Here is a 7,132-nt window from a genome sequence, read left to right on the forward strand (position 1 = left end):
GCCGGGCAATCACTTTACCGTCCCTCCTGTTTACCTGTTGCCGAATTTACCTGCCTTCTCTCTCTTCTCTGTCTGTCTCTCTCTCTCTCTCTCTCTCTCTCTCTCTCTCCTCTCTCTCTCTCTCTCTCTCTCTCTCTCTCTCTCTCTCTCTCTCTCTCTCTCTCTCTCTCTCTCTCTCTCTCTCTCTCTCTCTCTCTCTCTCTCTCTCTCTCTCTCTCTCTCTCTCTCTCTCTCTCTCTCTCTCTCTCTCTCTCTCTCTCTCTCTCTCTCTCTCTCTCTCTCTCTCTCTATCTCTCTCTCTCTCTCTTCCCTGATTGGCGCCCTTATTTCACTTGTCTCGTGAAACCCTACCTTTCCCCCGACTTTTCTTCTTGCTCTCTCTCCTCCTAATCTTCGTCCCCTTTCCTCTTTCAGCCTCCCTCTCCTTCTCTCTTTTTCTCTTTCAGCATCCATCCCTCGCCTCCTCCTCCTCCTCCCTCCTCGCTTTCTAGAGCTTCTCCCCCCATGTTGCACGGTTATTTGGTTGAGGTCATCAACTGTACCTGAATAAGTTTTGTAACGTCGATTACTAAGTCTTGTAAGCTTCAAACTACTTGAAGAACTCGTAATAACGGTGAGTTAGTTCAAGCGTGGCGATACAGTACAGATATCGACTCGTGCTAAGTATTTTTCAAACCGAGTCATTCGCCTGTGCAGCAAGTTTCCTGCAGATAAGGTTAGTACGAAAACGGCTCTTTTAATTATAGCATTGACCGTTACTCCTTCGCGGCATGAGTGTGTACGTGGAGCAAGTGATTTAATTAATTCCGCAGGTCTCTTCAAGTATCTGGCGAAGAAATCAAATCGTAATAGCAAGTTGCCTCTATATTAGTCAAAAAGGTCCCTGTTGACTGCTCTTCCATGTTTCCAGGTTTCCCTCCAATCTTTCCCTCCCTGTTTTGTTTCCTCCCCCTCCTCCCACTTTTATTTCCTCCGTCCCTTCACCTGGATCCCCCACGACCACTAATTTACCTGTCTCCTTTATATTACCTGGCCGTTTACCTGAGCTGTCTGTCTCCCACACACCCCTATCTCCCAGCATTTTTAGTGGTTTCTATTTTTAGTCTCTCTCTCTCTCTCTCTCTCTCTCTCTCTCTCTCTCTCTCTCTCTCTCTCTCTCTCTCTCTCTTATCTCTTATGTAACCGTGCAATGTTTTTCGGAAGAGGTGTGTGTGAGGAAGCTAGAGAACATGCGAGTTATATGAAGCGTAAAAAGTATCTAATTTCATATATCTTTTTTCCTTTTAAAGTATTTGCCGAGCTCGTCCAGGCTGAGTTTAATTAGACCGAACTAATACCCGAGAGCATATTTTAGACGCGTCAAGGGGGAAAAGAAAACGTGGAGCTGCGTGTATATTTTATGGAACACTTTTCTAATTAAGGCTCGTTTTTTGTGGTTGTTTTCATATTTTATTCTTCGCATTTTGCCTTTATATTTTCATTTATCATTTTTAATAGTTGTTTATTTATTCATTATTCTTTTCCGTCTTTTCTTTTTTGGGGTTCCGCTTTTTCTTCGTTTTTTGCTTGTCTTTTTCTTTCCTGCCTTCTTTCTTTATTTGCCTTTTAACTATTTTTTTCTGTATTTCTCGCTATTTTATATTTTCTTTAGTTCTTGCCTTCATTCATTATTGCTAACTACGTACCTGACTTTCTGTTTTCATTATTTCTTGATTCCTTGTTTATTATTGTTTTCCCTATTCGTTCTGTCTTGTTGTTTTTTTCTCGCTGCCTAATATTTTCTTAAGTTCTTGCCTTCATTCTTTATTGCTAACTACGTACCTGACTTTCTATTTTCATTATTTCTTGATTCCTTGTTTATTATTGTTTTCCCTATTCGTTCTGTCTTGTTTTTTTTTTCTCGCTGCCTAATATTTTCTGAAGTTCTTGCCTTCATTCTTTATTGCTAACTACGTACCTGACTTTCTATTTTCATTATTTCTCGATTCCTTGTTTATTTTTGTTTTCTCTTTTCGTTTTGTATTGTTTTTTATTCTCCCTCTATTTAATTTCACTTGTCATTAATTACTTGTACAGTTTTTGGTAAATATTCCAGCGCTTTTCTCTCTCTCTCTCTCTCTCTCTCTCTCTCTCTCTCATCTCTTGGTTCTCTCTCTCTCTCTCTCTCTCTCTCTCTCTCTCTCTCTCTCTCTCTCTCTCTCTCTCTCTCTCTCTCTCTCTCTCTCTCTCAGTGTGTGTGTGTGTGTGTGTGTGTGTGTGTGTGTGTGTGTGTGTGTGTGTGTGTGTGTGTGTGTGTGTGTGTTCGTGAGTGGATTGTTTTTGGTACTTTTATTCTTTTCTATTTGTATTTCTTTTTCTCTTTCTTCTTTTCTTCGCTTCGGTCAGAGGCTCGGCACATAGTGAATACGGAATGAAAGCCGGAAATCGGATAGCGAACATATATATTTTTTTTCAGCTCCTGTTCTTTGTTCCCTTTTCGCTCGGCCTTAGTATTGTCCAAACTCTTCTTTTTCGTGTTCTTGCCTCCGGTGAATGGGTGTTTGTTTTTATGGCTGCGTTGTGCGTGTTTGGATAATCCGTCGCTATTTTCCTTTCCTTTCCCCAAATTTTTTTTTAAATTGTGGTTCTTTTTTTTAATATTTACCTCTGCTACATTTTTTTCAGACCTCTTTTTTCTAGCTGGTATTAATGTTTTTCTATTCTTTTACTTTTTGAATATTTTGTAAGCCTCTTTTATTCTATTTTTTCGGTATATTTTTGCGTCTGTTTTGTATGTTTTTAATTTGCTGTAGTTTGTGCTTTGCTTTATCCGTGATCCTCTTGTTTCTGTAAGTTCTCTTCTTATTATGTGTGTTTTTCAACCTAATTCGATTTATATTTACATTCGTTACCTTTTTTTCGTGTTGAGTAAAATAAGTGGGTCGAGATGATCTGTGTGTCCTTAGATAGAAAAGGAAGAGGAAGAGGAAGGAATCAAGAGTAGGAGTGAGGACTGAGGCGTCGTGTTTGTGATATCCCTTCCTTTATACCTCTCACTGCGTCCTCTTCTTCCTCCCACTCCTTTATTTTGCTCCTCCTTTCCTTTCTCCAACTGCTTCCTTTTTGCTTAACTCTTCCTTTGATTATTCTCCATAAACACTTGAAAAAAAAAAAGATTATAAACACTTGAAAAAAAAAAGATTATAAACACTTGAGAAAAATCTATAAACACTTGAAATAAAAAAAGATTATTCTTTATAAATACTTGAAAAAAAAAATAGTTATAGCTGCAGAGAAAAAAACATAATCCATGATATATCAAGTGTAAAGTAATTAAAAGATTAAGCAAAAAAAAAATAAATAGGAGTAAAAATTATATAAAATAGTTCGAGATCCGGCGTCTGTCCTCCAACAGGTAAATAAATATAATTACCTGAAAAAAATAATATACACTCCCCGAGAGGAAAAAATAATCCCTGGAGTATTAACTATGTTGGTGTTTAGTACAAAGATTAAATAATTATAAAAACCTGGTAGCAGAGACAAAACAACTCGGGGAACGTTACGAGAGAGCACCTTCCCCTCCTTTCTTTATTCCTCCTTGCCATTCTCCTCTGCTTCCCTTTACGCCTAACTCTTCCTATGATTATTCTCTTTCACTATTTTGTTTCCACTACCTCTCCGCTTAGCTGCTTTCTTTTTTCCTCCTAACTCTTCCTATGATTATTCTCTTTCACTTTTTGTTTCCACTACCTCTCCGCTGAGCTGCTGATTTTGTACGATTCGGCTAATGTTACGACAGAGCGTTACTTTCACTGAGGAACTTCCGTGAGTCTCCCTGTCCCGTATTACTCTTCTCTGAACGGGTATGTGGCGCCCGCTCGATCATGAACAGAGCAGGTTAGGTTAGGTTAGGACACTTCACATGAAAATTCATCCGTAGGGGGCTGGCGGGGGAGGGGGACGGGGGGTGAAAGGGGTGAGGAAGGGGGTGTTCAGGGCGTGGGTATATTGGTTTGGGAGTCTGGAAGGGGAAGGGGTGGAAGGGGAAGACGGGATGGGACATGTGTTAAGTTAGGTTAGATTAGGTTTAGATTGGGATATATTTGGTAATTTTGAGTGGGGATAACAAAGAGAGTATTTTCCAGAACACCTCGTGGTTAGTTTCAAGGGTACAGCCGAGCGTCTTTACTCATTAATCCACATACCAGTAGAGCGATTAGCTAGGTCGGTATTATAAGACACTTTCGCTTCTCACATCAGCTATTTCTAAAGGTCAAAGAGTGTGTCAGTCGGATTCTAATGAGTGTTTCTTCAGGTTCACGGTACAGAGGAAGGGTCACACTACCACCAGGGTCATTAAGCTACTCCTAGAAATGCCCACAACTCCTACGAAAGGCTTGTCAAATATGTGTTCTTGGGCGGCGAAATCTCTTACAATACGACCCCTAGTATGCCTCCCGTTCGCCACTCAATCAAAAGACACACCGCGCCCTCCTCCTCCTCTCCCTCCACCAAGCCTAACATGATAACACCTTTGATTTCCTTCACCTGCCGAGGGGCTGAGCAACACTTTTAATGATCACCTTAATCACCCGAGGCGTTCATATCTTCCCCTATGATGGAATTTCTCTGAATTTTATCTTAATCGCGTCAGTCATTTCTCACCTCCCTGTTTGACTTCTCTTATCATGCATTCCCTTCTTCCTTGCTTCCTTGGCGTCTAGGCTTTAATATTTTCTTTTTACTTTTTTATCTTCCTTTTTCTTTCCAATATCCACTGTCTGTTACTATTAATATCACTAGTTTCCCCTGTAAATATCGTTGTTCTCCTTTATTCATTTTTTTTTATTAACTTTTCTCACCTCTTTTTAATCTCTATTCTCCTCCTTTTTCATCTCATTGACTACTGTGTGCATTTAAATATCAGTCTCTTCCATAAACAGTTCTCCTGACATTTTTTTTACAGCTAAAGAAACAGCTCAACGGCAACAGGAAAAGGTGTAAAACAAAAAAAGCACGCTCTGTTTCCCATTAATTATCACTTTTCCATAAAATCATCAGTGTTTCCATTTTAAATATCCTTGGCTCTTTAAAAATTCCACTGTTTCCCTTTAAGTATCATTGTTTCCATTTTAGGTATCCGTTTCCTTTCACATGTTCCTCTTTTTCTCCTTTAAACCTCTCTCTTCCCTTTCGGTACTCATCTATGTCCCTCTTTCATCCCTTTCTCTTCAGTTTCCTTCACGCCCACACTCTTCTTTTCTCCTCGGAACGCTACATTTCTGTCATTGCTTCTCCCCTCGACCCTTCCCTCTACTCAGGCGAAGATTCTTGCTAGTGTCAAAGGCCGCGCTGATACGAACCGAGGCGTGAAGAAAAACGCTTCCAGGAGGAGAAGAATGAGGAGAAAGAGGAGGAGGAGGAGAATGAAAAATGGGGGTCAAGAAGGTGCTGAAGGGGGAAGGAATGAGTAATGGAGGTTAAAAAGTATCTGGTGTGGAAGAGAGAGAGGAGAGGAAGAGGAAGGAATCTATTGCCGTATTCTTAACCACTCCGGCGCCCCAGCACACATATTTGACAAGGCTTTCGTAGGAGTTTCGGGCATTTCCTGGGGTAATTTATTGACCCTAGTGGTAGTTTGACCCTTCTTCTGTGGCATGACCCTACAAAACACTCATTAGAACCCGACTGATCTCATTTTTGGCCTTTGGAAATAGTTTATGTGAGAGTCGGAACTGTCTGAAAATACCAATCCAAGAGCCGAAAAGAAGGCTGAGGCGTCGTTTTTGTGATATCCCTTCCTTTATATATCTCAGTGTGTCGTCTTCCTCCTCCCTCTCCTCTCTTTTGCTCCCCCTCCTTTCTTTTCTCCAGCTGTTTCCTTTTTGCCTAACTCTTCCTTTGATTATTCTCTATATTACTTTGTTCCCAGTGCCTCATCTCCTCCTCCTCTGCCTTCTTTTCCCCCACTTCCTTTTCATCCTCAGAGAGAGAGAGAGAGAGAGAGAGCATTCATTCATTAGCCAGGTCCACTGAATAAAAAAAAAATATTATGAAGTTCATTAAATCCATCGCGAAATGTAATGAGTTCTTTTTTTTTCACACGCATCTCCCAACACAAACAAACGATGGCGAGAGTGTTGGTGATAGTGTTGGTAATTATGACAGGGACGCTGTGATGAAACTACTGCGCAAACTATATTACGCAATGAACCTCGAAATCAAACCACTTCAACTCTTAACCCGATCGCAGCGACGGACCAAATTTGTGGCTTTAGCGTGTACCAGCGACGGGCCACATTTTTTCCATGACATAAACCCTCCAAAATAGATGATGCATAAACTGATCACAAATGCGTTGATAAATATTATGAAATGGTTTGCGTGAGTGATGATTTTTTTCTCATTTTTCTCGCTTAGAGGGAAGGGCCTTTAAGAAACATGACCCACGCAGCTACCAGGTTAAACTAGTACCCGACGAACTTTAATATCAAACTTTTTTTTACAGTGAAGGAAGCAGCTCAAAGGCAAAAAATACATTAAAAAGAAGCCCTCTAATCACTGCCCATATAAAAAAAGAGTACGGAAAAGCATCTAAGAGAGGTTAATTTTAGGAGGAGAGGCGTCTTACAATACTCTCAATATCAAATGACTTCAACTATCAAGCTACTACTCAACCAACTTACATAATAAACCTCTTCAATTACTATATTACTCAACGATCTTCAAAATTAAACTACTCCTACTATTTAACTTCCACCCAACGAATTTCAATACAAAACTACTTCACCCATCAAACTACAACGCAACGAACTTCAATTTCAAACTATCAAACTACTACCCAGTGATCTCCATATTAAACTACTTCAACTGTCAAACTACTAAAAGACAAGGACCTTCAATACCAAAACTCTTTCGGCTATAGCAAACTCCTACGCAACGAACTTCAATATTACAGACGCGAACGGTTCGTCCGCCGCGGTGTAGAAAGTTTACTTGCCCACCAACTTGTAAACCACATTCCCGTTTTCTTTTCTCCCCCTCGGCCCTTTCCTCTACCGCTCCTTCCGCCTACTCTATCGGATCTTAAAGGCCGCTCCAGAGCCTAGCGAAGCGTGAAGAACAAGACTTTGAAGGGGAGGGGGAGGAG

General features: G+C 40.5%; 1 protein-coding gene across 3 annotated transcripts in view; it reads left to right on the top strand.

The window, feature by feature from the left end:
- LOC126984077 (parathyroid hormone/parathyroid hormone-related peptide receptor-like) overlaps positions 1 to 7,132 on the top strand; it is a 115,416-nt gene that overhangs the window by 55,050 nt on the left and 53,234 nt on the right. The window lies entirely within an intron of this gene.

This window comes from Eriocheir sinensis, chromosome 55, assembly GCF_024679095.1.
Source record: "Eriocheir sinensis breed Jianghai 21 chromosome 55, ASM2467909v1, whole genome shotgun sequence".
Taxonomy (NCBI): Eukaryota; Metazoa; Arthropoda; class Malacostraca; order Decapoda; family Varunidae; genus Eriocheir; species Eriocheir sinensis.